This window comes from Aquarana catesbeiana, linkage group LG02, assembly GCF_042186555.1.
Source record: "Aquarana catesbeiana isolate 2022-GZ linkage group LG02, ASM4218655v1, whole genome shotgun sequence".
NCBI lineage: Eukaryota > Metazoa > Chordata > Amphibia > Anura > Ranidae > Aquarana > Aquarana catesbeiana.
In genome coordinates, this window is record NC_133325.1 from 59,076,949 (window position 1) to 59,093,744 (window position 16,796).

Below are 16,796 nucleotides of genomic sequence, written 5' to 3' on the forward strand. Positions count from 1 at the left end.
GCGTGGGAGCTGCCGGTCACGGCACGGGCTCTTTAGAAACGGCATGATCGTGCCCTTTCTTCAGTGCGCATGTGCCGATGATGTCGGCGCAAGGGTATATGGTAGATATCTCCTAAACCGTACAGGTTTAGGAGATATTTCCAGCACCTACAGGTAAGTCTTAGTATAGGCTTACCTGTAGGGAAAAGTGGTGTAACTAGGTTTACAACCACTTTAGGTGTGAACCCAGTCTTAGTCTGTAGGGTTCAATATTGAGTTGGCCCACCATTTGCAGCTATAACAGCTTCAACTCTTCTGGGAAGGCTGTCCACAAGGTTTAGGAGTGTGTCTATGGGAATGTTTGACCATTCTTCCAGAAGCGCATTTGTGAGGTCAGGCACTGATGGTGGGCCAGAAGGCCTGGCTCGTAGTCTCCGCTCTAATTCATCCCAGAGGTGTTCTGTCGGGTTGAGGTCAGCACTCTGTGCGGGCCAACCAAGTTCCTCCACCCCAAACTCGCTCATCCATATCTTTATGGACCTTGCTTTGTACTCTAGTATGCAGTCATATTGGAACAGGAAGGGGCCATCCCCAAACCGTTCCCACAAAGTTTGGAGCATGAAATTGTCCAAAATGTCTTAATATGCTGACTCCTTAAGAGTTCCCTTCACTGGAACTAAGGGGCCAAGCCCAACTCCTGAAAAACAACCCCACACCATAACCCCCCCTCCACCAAATGATTTGGACCAGTGCACAAAGCGCAAGGTCCATAAAGACACGGATGAGTGAGTTTGGGGTGGAGGAACTTGACTGGCCTGCACAGAGTCCTGACCTCAACCCAATAGAACACCTTTGGGATGAATTAGAGCAGAGACTGTGAGTCAGGCCTTCTCGTCTAACATCAGTGCCTGACCTCACAAATGCGCTTCTGGAAGAATGGTCAAACATTTCCATAGACACACTCCTAAACCTTGTGGACAGCCTTCCCAGAAGAGTTTAAGCTATTATAGCTGCAAAGGGTGGGCCAACTCAATATTGAGCCCTACGGACTAAGACTGGCATGCCATTAAAGTTCATGTGCGTGTAAAGGCAGGCGTCCCAATACTTTTGGTAACATAGTGTATATATAATTATTCTGACACGATTCCCCCAATTATAGTAGGTTATTGTTGTATATCCATGCCTCTTTAGGCATTGAAGTGCCCTGTACATCCTATGAGTGAATGGCCATACCTATGACAACATTCACCTCACACAACTTCACACCAACTTCTGATTTTGTTTTAAGTTAAAGTGGAACTAGAGGTGAACTTTTTTCATGTTGGATAAAGTAAAAGAGGGTCCTCACCCATGTTTACAATTTCAATTTCTATCATCATTCTCTGCACAACCCCCATCTTGTGCCACTCCATAGTAAGTGCTATTTCTCATTTTCTAGTAGTAGTAGTAGAAGCAGCAGCAGCAGTAGTTGTAGCAGTAGTAATAGTAGACTTACCTACTACACAGTAGTTGTAGTAGTAATAGTAGTAGCCATAGTAGTAGTAGTAGTAGGAATTATATTAGCCATAGTAGTAGTAATAGCAGTAGCTATAGTAGTAGTAGTAGTAGGAATAGTAGTAGCCATAGTAGTAGTAGTAGTAGGAATAGTTGTAGCCATAGTAGCAGTAGTAGTAGTTTCAGTAGTAGTAGTTTTAGTAGTAGATTTGAGCAGAATTAAAATTATTTTATTTAATTTGCACACAATGATGGTATTTCATTTTTGTAATGACAGACCATTAGTTTTTGCATGAAAGGGATGGAGTTTTTTGTTAAAATTGTTTACTTTATTCAAACTTTGTGTATGTCATATACTGTATGTATGAAGCAATCCAATTTCAATCAGATAAAGTACATTTCTGTTGTATTCACTGGATGCAAAGTTGTGTATATGTGAATATTTCTGGGGAGGGGTCTATATAGGGGTCCATGACTCAAAAAAAAGGACAAGAACTACTTCTCTAATATTAGGATTACCAACAGGGATGAAAAAGGGTATCCCAGCCTAAAGCCCCGTACACATGAGCAGAATGTCGGGCGACATTTGACACGTGTGTATGCCGGTCTGTCTGACAGATGCCAGCCTTTTGGGTGGGTTCTGTCGGACGTGCATCCTGGAAAACCAGCAGCTGACCAACTCCTGATCAGCGCTCTCATCCAATGGCGGAGAGCTCTGATTGGAGTGTTCTGGCGGGGGGGGTGTCCCCCTGTCAGAACACAATAGCTCAGTGGTGGTGATCGCTGGACTAACCTCGAATGGTTAGTACAGCGGCTCTGACCGGAGCTGTCAGGTTTTTTTCATGCAACCCTCAGGGTTACACAAAAAAAAACTGTAGTATGTACCAATATTAATGCCCCTTCCTAGGGAAACAGATTCTGGGAGGATATATAGTTGGCTCTTATGTGGATTTAAGGTTGCTTTCACACTGATGTGTATGTGCTGCATTTTTACCAAGCTAAAAACACAACAAAAACACAATCCCTTTAAATCCTATGGAACTCTTCACACCACTGCGCTGGGGGAGCGGTACGTTTGGAAAAGTCCTGCATGTGATGCATCTGCAAAACGCAGCTCCCCACTGAAAAGAGAAGCCCGTAGCTGAGAAGGGACGCAGTCAGCGCAGGGGAGACATGACAGGGTGATAAGGCAAACCAGCAAGGTCAGGGTTAAAGGTGTGGTCATAAAGGTGTGGCATATGGCTGTAATCAAGTGGTCATTATTGGCCGGAATTTGGTGCAAAGGGGGGGAGTTAATAAATTAATGTGAATGGGGTGGGGCTGTAACAGTTCTAGTGGAACCTGTTGAGAACATCATCTTTGCAGTGGAGTGCTACTTAAAGTGATGAGCGAAATTGAACAACTTTTAGCCCAGCTCAGGGCTGCTGCTGGGATACATGGAGCTGAGTGGATCCAGAGACAAGTGAATGAGTCATTACAAGGAGTCCAGCAGGGTCCTTCACAAGCAGGACCTGCCCCACAGCGCGCTAGGAGGTCTAAGCCTCCTGAGCGGTTCACCCCTGACAGGACTCCTCAGGCTCAGCGCCGCAATGGGAGCCCGCTTGCGGAACCTTCAGGCCCCCCTGCCAAACGATTGCCTGTGTTGGCCAGAGGAGAGCCTGGGAGGAATCCCCATCCTAGGCGGAGCTTGAGGGGGATGGGACCTACAAGACAGATGGCGACTCACCCATCCTCCTCCGACTGGATTCCGGAGCGTGCGGCTGGCGTGGATGGCGATGTTCCGGTCGACACGCCAGCCCGTCGGGGAAGAGAAGCAGGAGCGGGCCTCGGCAAGGATCGGGAGGCGGCCGGGGGCTCTGACAGCCGAAGGGAGGAGCGGCGCTGCGAGAGGGGCACGTCTGCCCGAGGAAAAGATTCGATGGTGCGCACCTCCGGACCACAGGTGGCGCCTGCGAGCCCGGGTAAGGCCGGGGCGCAGGGTGATGACGTCAGAGCGGTCGGACGCTCGGAGCGGCGCAGGCCGGCGAGCCTGTCTGTGCCCAGAAGAACGGCGGCGGCTGAGGGTGAGAGAGGACGGCCGGATCACAGGCGGCTTTCGGTTCCCGCGACGCCAGAGGAGAGGCAGAGGGAGGATGCCAGCAGCGTGGAGGAGGGAGAAGTTGAAGAGGATGTCGGTGACGCCGTGGTGGAAGTCGGTCCGGCGGCTGGAGGGGTCCACAGCCCCATGCAGCCTGGTGAGTGCACTCCTGTTTTGCTTCCTTTATTTTCTCCCTCTGTGTGGTCAGGTGTGGGGGCCCAAGGTCAGGTCGGGGGGGCTTCTGGGAGTGTGGGGTCAGAGGGGCTCACGAGGGAGGTATTGCTGGGGTTGAGGGAGTTGCTGCACAAGCTGGGCAGTGGGGGGGCGCCTGGGGGGGCGGCCGTGGTGGGGGACAGTTCAGGGAGACAGGTGCTGCCAACGGAAGTCTCCTCCGCTCCTCCGGCTGTGGTAGTAGCGTCGGATGTGCCGCAGGGACCAAGTGGAGAGACCTCGGGGGAAAAGCCGCCGGACAAAAATGACAAGGAGGTGGATAAGGTAAGATTGGTGGATGCGGCGAAGTGCGAGGTGTACGTGTGCTTTGAAGGTCCTTTGGGTGCGCACCTCAAGCAGGAAGTGAGGGAACGTATTTGGAAAGGGGAGTACGTGGAAATATTTTCCCTGCTCCCTCTTGACAAATTTAACTTAGACCGCGTGAAACCTGACGAGAGTAAGAAAGAGGATGAGGAGAAACGGCGGTATCGCCTCATTCCTCGCACGTTCAATAATTGGTTGCAGGCGTTCGCAATCTTAGCTAGCGTTGTTGGCGAAAAGGAGCCGGCGAGCTGCTCGGCTTTGTTTTGCTATTTGGACGCAATTGGGGAGGCATATAGGGTCTTCGGCGGTATGGCATGGTTACGCTACGATGAACAGTTTCGTCAGCGGAAGGCGGTCAGGCCAGCTATTCGATGGGATCACAAGGATATAGGGCTTTGGATGAAGCTGATGACCCCGGCTAGGAGCGGGAGTCAGTTTTTTCCAGGAGGGGCCGGCGGAGCTTCCACCTCAGGCTCGTCGGCCGTTAAGAAAAAGGGGGTTTGCTGGCAGTTCAATGACAGCTCATGCCGATTTGGAGGGTCCTGTCGCTTCAAGCATGAATGCTCAGGATGCGGGGGCAGTCATTCCTTCAGTAGGTGTTTCAAGGCAGGAAAAAACAGGGCAGGGGATGGATCTGGAAAAAGGGAAGACTCCAGTGAGGGCGGAAAAGATGTTGCCTTTTCTAAATAGGTACCCGGACCAGGAGTCGGCTAGACTCCTGTGGGAGGGATTCTCGGTGGGTTTCAGAATCCCGTGCTCTTTGACTACGGTTCCGCCAATTTCCAATAATCTACAGTCAGCTCGGCTTTTCCCGGGGGTTGTAACGGAGAAACTGCAGAAGGAAGTTTCTTTGGGCAGGATGGGCGGTCCATTTTCTTCCCCGCCCATTGAGGGCTTAATTGTGTCTCCCCTGGGTGTGGTGCCCAAAAAGGAACCTGGTAAGTTCCGTTTAATTCACCACCTTTCGCATCCCAAAGGGGCGTCTGTAAACGATGGTATTGATCCGCAGGCCTGTGCGGTCACCTACATATCGTTCGATGCCGCAGTAGTATGGGTACGCAGGTATGGACGGGGGACTTTGTTGGCGAAAGTTGACGTGGAGTCGGCTTTTCGTCTACTTCCGGTCCATCCGGATAGCATGCACCTCCTGGGTTGCAGGTGGCAAGGGTCGTATTTTGTCGATCGTTGTTTACCTATGGGGTGCTTTATCTCATGCGCGCTGTTTGAAACCTTCAGTTCCTTTGTGGAATGGGTAGTGCGGGATGTGTCCGGGCTCAATTCCGTCATCCATTACTTGGATGATTTTTTGTGTATAGGCCCTGCGGGTTCTAACGCATGCGCGGTACTGCTGGGCACGTTACAGCATGTAGCGGATCGTTTTGGCATTCCCTTAGCACCGGGAAAAACGGTCGGTCCTGCGACGGAATTGGTTTTCTTGGGGATCACGATCGATTCAGTAGCCATGGAATGCCGTTTGCCGGAAGCTAAGCTTGTGGCTTTGCGGCAGGAAGTCAGGGCCATGGGGGGCAGACGCAAAGTTCGGGTCAGGGAGCTGCAGTCCCTTTTGGGAAAATTAAATTTTGCCTGCAGAATAATTCCAATGGGCAGGATATTCTGCCGCCAGCTTTCGTTAGCCATGGCGGGGGTCAGCATCCCCAGACATTTTGTGCGTTTGACCCGAGATCACCAATCTGATCTCAGGGTTTGGGATGATTTTCTGGGAACCTACAATGGGAGGTCAATGTGGATGTCGGGCCCCGTTAGCAATGCAGACATGGCGTTGTTTGCGGATGCGGCCGGGTCTGGAGGATACGGGGCATTCTTCCAGGGTAAGTGGAGCGCCGGTGGTTGGCCTGATACTTGGAGGGAGGCCGGGTGGTTGCGTAACTTAGCGCTTTTGGAATTGTTTCCAATTGTGCTGGCGGTGGAAATTTGGGGCGGGGCGTTTCGGAACAAAAAGGTGCGTTTCCACTGCGACAACTTGGGAGTTGTCTCTGCCATTAACACCCTGTCGGCCTCCTCCCTTCCGGTGGTGCGCTTGTTACGGCACTTGGTGTTGTTATGCCTTCGCCTGAATGCTTTTGTCTATGCGGTGCACATCCCGGGGGTTTCTAACAGGATTGCGGATGCCTTGTCTCGTTCGCAGTGGAAAGAGTTTCGGAGATTGGCGCCGGACGCGGAGCAACATGGTACCCCCTGTCCTCCAGGGTTATGGACGATCGCATTGGAGTCGCCGCTGGATTGATCCGCAAATCCCTGAGTGAGGCGACATGGGGCGCATACGCTGGTGCGTGGAGGGAATGGAATGCATTGCTGGAGGAGGTAGGGGGGCTTGAGCCCCGAGACGACGGGTCAGCATTGGTCCTGTATTTCATTGTTCAAAACTTTCTGAAAGGGGCATCGGTATCGTCCGTGGATCGTAAATTAGCGGGTTTGGCCTTTTGGTTTCAACTACAGGGAGGCAAGGATGTCACGAAATCTTTTATCATAAGGCAGGCTATGAAGGGATATCGTAAGGGGAGCAAGTCCAGAGATCTGCGGCGCCCGGTTTCCTTCACCACTTTGTGGTTGATTATGGCTCACATTCCGGGGGTGTGTGGGGATGGGTATGAGCAACTCTTGTTCCGGGCGGCTTTTCAGTTGGCCTTTTTTGGGGCTTTACGCATAGGGGAGTTGGTCAGCCCTGCCAAACACGTTGCGGGGGGACTTTTCAGAGACGAGGTGACTGTAACAGAAGTGTCAGTAAGCTTAGTGATTCGTAAGTCTAAAACGGATCAGGCTGGAAGAGGTGTAGTCCTGGAGTTGTTTCGGGGTGAGGTGGCCGGGCTGTGCCTGGTTTCAGTGGTATCACAATTTATTGCGGTCAGGCCGGCCAGTGCGGGACCTTTCTTGATGCACAGGAATGGCTCATATTTATCGCGTTTTCAGTTCATTGCGGTTTTTCGCAAATGTCTGAAAGCGGCAGGCCTGGATCCCAAGCAATTCGGCTCTCACTCTTTCCGAATCGGAGCCGCCACGGAGGCATCAAGATGGGGGTTGGGAACGGAGATGATAAAACGCATCGGTAGATGGGAGTCGAATCGTTTCAGGTTGTATGTTAGACCTCATTTAATGTGAACAAGGGAAAGGGGGGTCTTTGTCGTCAGGTTTGTGTTGACTCTCATGTTAACTCTTTTCTATGTGTTGGTCTTATTGTTCTAGTTGTTATATGTCCAGGTTGGTGGGGCAATGTTTTTCTCTATTTGTTTTCAGGTCGCAGATGCCTAGTTTGGATCCTCGGGCATTCATTTGTTTACTGGGGGGCCAGGAGGGCTGAAGTTAGACCCGATGCTAGGCAGTTAGGTCTCCCTTGGGAAGAGGGTAGTGTTCGCTGGATAGGAGTAAGGGGCATGATGTGGAACAGAGTGGTTCCCGAGGTGCATAGATTTGCACGCTGGGACAGGGCCCCAGATATTATGGTAATTCACGCTGGGGGGAATGATCTGGGCGTCAGGCGTTCCAGAGAACTGATCAGAGACATTCGGTTTGACTTCCTTAGGCTTCGCTGTGACTTCCCGGGCACTGTTTTTGTTTGGTCCGAGATCGTGGCTCGCACTGTTTGGAGAGAAGCCAGATCTGTGGATCGAATCAATAAGGCCCGGGTTAAAGTCAATAAGGAGGTGGGGCGGTTTTTTGTCAGGAATGGGGGCCTGGTAATTAGACATCAGGATTTGGAGTCCGAGACATGGCGTTACCTCAGGGGTGATGGCGTTCACCTTAACGCGGTAGGTGGTTTTTGGGCCTAGAGGATGGAGTACACAGGGCCCTTCGTGTGTGGCGGAGCGCTCAGGTATAAGGAGTCATACCTGTGCGCTGTGGCATGTTAGGATCCTTGGCGGTGGTAGAATGTGGTGCATTCTGGGTAAACGGTGGGGAACCATCAGGTATGGTATCCTCGAGTGGGAACGGTTCACTGGCTAGTGACCGTGCAGCTTAAGGACCCTGGGGTGGCTGAGGTTAGCTGGGTTTAGGCCCTGAGTCTTCATATATAGCGGCTGGGGTGGCAACTCAGTTAGATGTGCCTCTGACACAAATTAAGAGGGTAATGGTTACATTGGTACCGCCTTGGATCTTAAAAGATAGATATATATATATATATATATATATATATATACAGTTTAGTGAAATAGTGTAGTTAGGTGGGTTCTTACAGTGTGTATTGTAACAAAAGTTGTTTTATTAATAAAAGGCCATGTTGGCCATTTAACCCACCTTAGGTGTCGAGTGTTTATTCTAAATCATAGTAAATTTAAGTTAAGGTTCAAAATGGGTAAGGGTACTGTAGGGTAAGCTCTTAGCTACCCTTGTCAAGAATATGAAACACGGCAAAAATAAGTCAAAAACACGGTTTTGGTGCATATTTTTGAGTCACATGTCCAAGTTTCACAGATGCATGCTGGATAATAGAAATGCAGGGGAAACACACTGGAAACACATCACAAACCCATCAAAAATGTATGTTGTTTTTTTTACCTTGTTTTTTTTTTGTTCTGGATGTGTTTCTACATGCGTGTTTTTGATGTGTTTCAGTGCGTTTTATTCCCCTCTCTTTTCTTTATCTCCATTAAGGACATGTGCGTTCCAGTGCGTTTTTGATGCATTTGGCTGCATTCCAGATGCGTTCCATACATGTTCTACTTTCGTTGGCTGCACTGGAGTGAACTAGGGCCATTGGTATCCATGTTAAAGCAGACCTTCAGTCATTTTTTCATCTATTAAATCTTCTGCCCTTGTTACTTTAACTTTGGACAGTAAAACATTTTTTTCTTCTGGTAAATACCTTATACAACCCACTTCCTGTTTCTTCTCTGGTCATTAGCCTAGGCTTATGACATGACGTACAGCTCTCTCTCTCTCACTCTCATGAGGGTTTGCCAGGAAGGAAGGGGGCATAAGTCATAAGAGGGCCAATAAGAGCTGCAGAGCTGGAGGTGTGTCAAATCTGTGTAAAGGTCTGTGCAAATCCAGGAAGTGAACAGGCAGCAGCTTCAGCTGCCCACAGTTAAAATGGTTGCAGACAGACTCAGTGGAGGGGAGGGAGATTTCTGCAGCATATTTGGCAAGTTTTTATTTCAAATTATGTGAGCAGACTGCAGTTCCTCTTTGAACACCGTCCAATGCGTTTTTGAAGCAAAATAAAAATGCACTGGACTGCATCTGCTGTGGTGTGAATCGTCTCTTACGGGTGGAATATAAGGGTTGGATCCAGGAGATAAAGTCCTGGACAAAAGCACATTTTTAAAGCATGCACACTATCAAATGTCTCTGCAGCATGTAGAGGGGAGATAACACAGGAGTCAGTATCTTCAGTTGGATTTTGTAGATTTAAATCTGTTTGTCTAGAATGTTATTTCTTCCAGTGTGATTACAAGTACATTCCACGTCAACAGCTGGTTTGATGGCCTTGGATAAAAAGACTCCCGGGCTTTGTCTTTATCCATAAGAGTCCTCTAGTTTTATGTCTTTGGAATCTGCTTATAGTGGTGTTAAAACCAAAAGCAAATATTTATTATATTGCAGCGTTACCACTTCAATACGGGGGGCGCTTTCACCCCCTTCCTGCCCAGGCCAATTTTCAGCTTTCAGCGCTCTCACACTTTGAATGACAATTGCGCGGTCATGCAACATTCCACCCATGTGACATTTTTTCACAAATAGAGCTTTCTTTTGGTAGTATTTAATAACCACTGTTTTTTTTTTTTTTTTTTTTTTTTTTTTTTTTACTAAATAAATGAAAAAAGACTGAAAATTTTGAAAAAAAAATGTTTTTCTTCATTTCTGTTATAAAATTTTGCAAATAAATAATCTTTCGTCATAAATTTAAGCCACAGTATTCTGTTACATTTCTTTGGTGGGAACAACCCCCCAAAATGTGTTTATTGTTTAGTCTGTGGGAGCATTAAAGCGGAGGCTCACACAAAAATTGAACCTTCGCTTTTCGGAACCCCCCCCCCCTCCGGTGTCACTTTTGACACACACTTTGAGGGGGGAGGGGGGTGCAGATACCTGTCTTATGCCCCGTACACACGGTCGGATTTTCCGATGGAAAATGTCCGATCGGAGCGTGTTGTCGGAAATTCTGACCGTGTGTAGGCTCCATCAGACATTTTCCATCGGATTTTCCGACACACAAAGTTGGAGAGCAGGAGACAAAATTTTCCGACAACAAAATCCGTTTTTGGAAATTCCGATCGTGTGTACACAAATCCGACGGACAAAGTGCCACGCATGCTCAGAATAAATAAAGAGATGAAAGCTATTGGCCACTGCCCCGTTTATAGTTCCGACGTACATGTTTTACGTCACCGCGTTTAAAACGATCGGATTTTCCAACAACTTTGTGTGACCGTGTGTATGCAAGACAAGTTTGAGCCAACATCCGTCGGAAAAAATCCTAGGATTTTGTTGTCGGAATGTCCGATCAATGTCCGACCGTGTGTACGCCCTATAAGACTTCCGGCATAGACTCCCACGGGAGTCTATGCCTCTTCCCGTCCCCACCGCGCTGTCTGCTGGGAACACACACGGGTCCCAGAGACAGCGGGAACCAGTTAGGAAGCGCAGCGCGACTCGCGCATGCGCAGTAGGGAACCGGGAAGTGAAGCCGCAACGCTTCACTTCCTGATTCCCTTACAGAGAATGGCGGCGGCAGCACCCGAGGACCGAGGGACGATTCGGTCTCGGGTGCCGACATCGCTGGACCCTGGGACAGGTAAGTGTCCTTATTTTAAAAGTCAGCAGCTGCAGTATTTGTAGCTGCTGACTTTTAAATATTTTTTTTTCGCGGGACTCCCTCTTTAAGGTTTTTCCTCCGTCACACTTTTTTCGGATCGGAGCTGGTCGGATCTCAGAGGACATGTCACAGCTGACATCCATCCCTCTATAGACCTCTATGGAGTGTCCGTTCAGATCCGCCTAAAAAACTGACAGACGGACCTGAACGGTCCATCCGTGTGAAAGGGGCCTAATAGAATCCACAATTTATGGTATATTTATCTAAAAATTGATCAATCCTGATGTACTGACGGCCTATCTCATTTCTTGAGGCCTAAAAAGTCCAGGACAGTACAAATATCCCCCAAATGACCCCGTTTTGGAAAGTAGACAGTCCAAGGTGTTTAATAAGAGGCATAGCGAGTTTTTTGAAGTTGTAATTTTTTTGTCACAATTATTTGGAAAATGAAGAAATTTAAAAAAAAAAATTTTCACTTTTTTTTTTTTTTTTTTTTTACATACTGCCATTAGTGCAGTACAGCGTCATCATATAACTGGAGTGTCAGTGATCAGGGACACTGACTGGTGACAGTATGTACATTTTTTCTTTTTTTTCCCTGATTTTTCTTTTTGTAACACACTGTACTGTTCTGGGGAATTGATGATCAGCTTTTTTTTTTTTTTTTTTTTTGCACATTATGATTGCTTATACCAGGGAATTTCACTGGTATAAGTGTAGCCCCCTCCTAGGTAGGTGCTAGAAGAGAGTATAGTTTTTGGTCTTTCTGCTTACAACGGAGATGGTCAGGTAAAACTTATGCCGCGTACACACGATCGCACATTCCGACAAGAAAATCCATGTTTTTTTTTCTGACGGATGTTGGCTCAAACTTGTCTTGCATATACACGGTCACACGAAGTTGGTCAGAAATTACGAATGTCAAGAACGCGGTGATGTACAACACGTATGACGAGCCAAGAAAAATGAAGTTCAATAGCCAGTGCTGCTCTTCTGCTTGATTCCGAGCATGCGTGGCACTTTGTGCGTCGAAATTGTGTACACGCGACCGGAATTTACGACAACGGATTTTGTTGTCGGAAAATTTAAGATCCAGATCTCAAATTTTGTGCAACGGAAATTCCGATGGAAAATGTCCGATGGAGCCTACACAGGGTCGGAATTTTCGACAAAAAGCTCCCAACGAGCATTTTCCGTCGGAAAATCTGACCGTGTGTACGAGGCATTATGCCCCGTACACACGGTCGGATTTTCCGATGGAAAATGTCCGATCGGAGCGTGTTGTCGGAAATTCCGACCGTGTGTGGGCTCCATCGGACATTTTCCATCGGATTTTCCGACACACAAAGTTGGAGAGCAGGAGATAAAATTTTCCGACAACAAAATCCGTTGTCGGAAATTCCGATCGTGTGTACACAAATCCGACGGACAAAGTGCCACGCATGCTCAGAATAAATAAAGAGATGAAAGCTATTGGCCACTGCCCCGTTTATAGTCCCGACGTACGTGTTTTACGTCACCGCGTTTAGAACGATCGGATTTTCCGACAACTTTGTGTGACCGTGTGTATGCAAGACAAGTTTGAGCCAACATCCGTCGGAAAAAATCCATGGATTTTGTTGTCGGAATGTCCGAACAAAGTCCGACCGTGTGTACGGGGCATTAGAGTGCTCTCTGCCTACCACAGAGGAGGATCTATTGGTTAGGTCTGCTCATTGTGCTCAGATGCAGCTAAGCTTGTTCTGACTGTCCCCCGCTGGTCCCCTTCCTGTCCCCACCTGTATGTGTACCGTGTGACAATGTGAATAACGCTTTAGACCCTTCTGAGGAATCCTTGGTGTGCTGATGACATTTCTCTATTCTGACCACACAAATTCGCTTCTGAAAAAATGGTCAAACCCTCCCATAGACACACTCCTAAACCTTGTGGACAGCCTTCCCAGAAGAGTTGAAGCTGTTATAGCTGCAAAGGTTGGGCCAACTCAATATTGAACCCTACGGACTAAGACTGGGATGCCATTAAAGTTCTTGTTTGTGTAAAGGCAGGCGTCCCAATACTTTTGGTAATATAGTGTATGCGCTCCTACTATGGAGGCTCTCAGGACTGCAGAAAACACTGGGGTGCCTTGTCGTGGCCTCTGCAGCTTACACATGTATTTGCAAATGTGTGCAAACTAAACCTCTGTTTTTAACATGAACTGTTAAGCCGCGTACACACGGGCGGACTGAAGGTCCGATGAAGCCCACACACGATCGGATTGTCCGTCGGCCCAGTCCGGTCGAAAAGTCCGACCGCGTGTACGCGGCATCAGACAGGACAATTTGGTTTGATGCAGGCTGGCTGGTAAGTTGAGCTGGGAATTTTTCTTTGATTTCTGGTTAAGCAATAGGCCCTATGTCAAAATGATAAAGAAGTAATTGAGCAGCCTTTTTGATGGGGTGTAGCGCAATTGTTTGCTGATAATATCCTTTTTATAATTTTCAATTAAAGGGGTTGTAAAGGTTTGTGTATTTTCACCTTAATGCATCCTATGCATTAAGGTGAAAAAACACCTGGCATTCACCGGCCCCCCAGCCCCCCTGTTTTACTTACCTGAACCCCTTCATTCAGTCGGCGGGGGCGCGTTGTCATTCTCTCCACGGGCTCCCGGCTCTTGATTGGATAGATTGATAGCAGTGCAGCCATTGGCTCCCACTGCTGTCAATCAAATCCAATATTATGGGCACCGGGGGACGGGGCCGAGTCTGGCATTCTGTGTCTATAGATGCAAATGCTGGACTCGGAAGCGCGCCCGCAAGGTAACCCCCTCGAGGAAGCACTTCTCCGAGGGGGTTACCAGATGTGGGGAGGAGCCGCGAGAGCCGCCGGAGGACCCCAGAAGAGGAGGTTCGGGGCCACTCTGTGCAAAACGAGCTGCACAGTGGAGGTAAGTATGATATGTTTGTTATTTAAGCACTTCAATACAGGGCACTTTCACTCCCTTCCTGCCCAGGCCAATTTTCAGTTTTCAGTGCTGTCGCACTTTGAAGAACAATTGCGCGGTCATGCAACACTGTATCCAAATGAAATTTTTATCATTTTTTTCCCCACAAATAAATAGAGCTTTCTTTTTGTGGTATTTGATCACCTCTGCAGTTTTTATTTTTTGCGCTATAAACAAAAGAAGAGCGACAAATTAAAAAAAAACACAATATTTTTTCCTTTTTGTTATAATAAATATCCCATTTTTTTTTTAAACAAATTTTTTCCTCAGTTTAGACCAATATGTATTATTCTACATATTTTTGGTAAAAAAAACGCAATAAGCGTATACTGATTGGTTTGCGCAAAAGTTATAGTGTCTACAAAATAGGGGATAGTTTTATGGCATTTTTATTATTTTTTTTTTTTACTAGTAATGGCGGTGATCTGCAAATTTTATCATGACTGTGACATTATGGCGGACATATCAGACACTTTTGACACCATTTTGGGACCATTCACAAACATTTATACAGCGATCAGTGCTATAAAAATGCATTACTGTATAAATGTCAGTAGCAGGGAAGGGGTTAACAATAGTGGGGCGATCAAGGGGTTAACTGTGTTACCTAGGGAGTGATTCTAACTGTAGGGGGAGGGGATTCACAAGGGGAGGAGACTGATCGGTGTTCCTCTGTACTGGGAACTAGACATGTGCACACTGAAATATTTTGTTTCGGAATTTTGTTTTCGTCCAAAAAATACATTTATTTAGTTACTCCCGAAATTAGTTTTTATGTATTTTGTTTCGATAAAAAATGCATTCGTCCGAAAATCCGAAATAATTAAGGTCAAATCTGTCATTGAAGGCTTATGGTGTTTGTCGAATGTTCTAAGAAGATTCGACGGAGCAGCTAAACTGTACGACGCCCCAATCGTACATTTCCAGTCGAATGTTCCGCCTACAAGCTATAGTAGAATTCTAATGTTGTATGACACTAGTAAAAATTATATTTAGAGCCCTTGCACACTGGGGCGGGGGGCGGCGTCGGCGGTAAAACGCCGCTATTATTAGCGGCGTTTTACCGTCGGTATGCGGCCGCTAGCGGGGCGGCTTTACCCCCCGCTAGCGGCCGAGAAAGGGTTAAATACCACCGCAAAGCGCCTCTGCAGAGGCGCTTTGCCGGCGGTATAGCCGCGCCGTCCCATTGATTTCAATGGGCAGGAGCGGTAAGGGAGCGGTATACACTCCGCTCCTTCACCGCTCCGAAGATGCTGCTGGCAGGACTTTTTTTACCGTCCTGCCAGCGCATCGCTCCAGTGTGCAAGCCCTCGGGGCTTTCACACTGGAATGAAAGTAGCGGCACTTTCGGGGCGGTTTGCAGGCGCTATTATTAGCGCAATAGCGCCTGCAAACCGCCCCAGTGTGCAAGGGCTCTTAGTAATTATTATTACTAGTCAACCAACATTAGAATTCTTCTACAGCCTATAGGTGGAGAATCTGACCATAAATGTCCGCTCGCGGTGACTGCTTCTTCGAATCTTCATGTCGAATCTTTTCTCTCTATGTCGAATAATCTTGGACTAATAGAGTTAGGTTAGGCACATTCAACCTTTTTTGCTATTGTCTCTATAATATCTAATCTTTTCTCTCTATGTCGAATCTTTACTCTCTATGTAGAATAATCTTGGACTAATAGAGTTAAGGTTAGGAACATTCGACCACAGATTCGATGGACACAGATCGCTATTATCAGCGTCATGTCGAATCTCCTATATATATCGAACTGTTGTCGCAACGAAAACTAAAATAAAGCATTTGTTTATGTCGGATCTTTCGGTTTTCGGATTCTGCGCGTTCGTTATCGTTTATTAAAACGATAACGAAAATACCCAAAATTCGGACGAAAATGCATTCGGACGAAAACGAATGCACATGTCTACTGGGAACACACCATCGGTCTCCTCTCACCTGAAAGGACGTGGATCTGTGTGTTTACTTGTTTACACGCACAGATCCACGGTCCTGTTCTGTTATTGGGCAGTTGCGGGTGCCCGGCGGACATCGCAGCAGCTGGGCACGCGCATAGGCTCCCGAGTGACGCGGCGGACGTGCGCCCCCCCCCCAGACGGCCGGGAAGCCCATGACGTCATATGATGCCCGCCCAGGATGGGAGATCACTCCTGCGGACATCATATGATAGTGGGCGGGATGTGAAGTGGTTAAAAAAAAAGAAAGGCCTTTACAGTCACTTTAAATGTAAAATAAATCAAATTATAGTAATCAAATAGGTATTGAAACTTTAGACAGCTTGTTCCTTGATTATTTTTCAACTGCGAATAAGCAAATGATATGATGTCATACCTCCCCGGAGTCTTCGTGAGAGGAGGAGGGGTTTCTCAGCTAAGCAAACCCTCCTGCATGAATGGCTGAGCTAAGGTCAGATGGATTCCAGGAAGAAAATGCTACATTAATCATTTGCCCTAACTCATGATGGCCATGGCCAGAAATGCTAGGGAGATGTTTTTGTAAGTGATTTCTCAGCAAAATAAAACATGGAGACATGGATGGATGGGAGAGAATGCTTTGGATATTACAAATGAATTAAATAGCGCTTTTGGTTTTTGGTGCTCAGATACAGTGTAGTTTCTCTTTAAGATAGAACTCTTAGATACCTGTAGAATGTCTTGGATAGGACAGGTAAGAGGTTCTATTTTTTTTATTGTGTAGCACTACACCCACAGGAGCTGCTTGGTAGATTGGGTTCTCTGTTCTCCTGCCTTGACTCCGAGAACAACCTCACCCCCACTGACACACCTGGTTAAGGAATTGTGAAAGAGGGGAGAAGGGGAATAAGGGAAAATGGGAATTTATATGAAACACAACACTTGGGTAGGTTGAATCATTCAAATATTGTAATAAACATATTAATTAATAACACAAATGAGCATAGTGCAATAGATAACATGATTGAGTA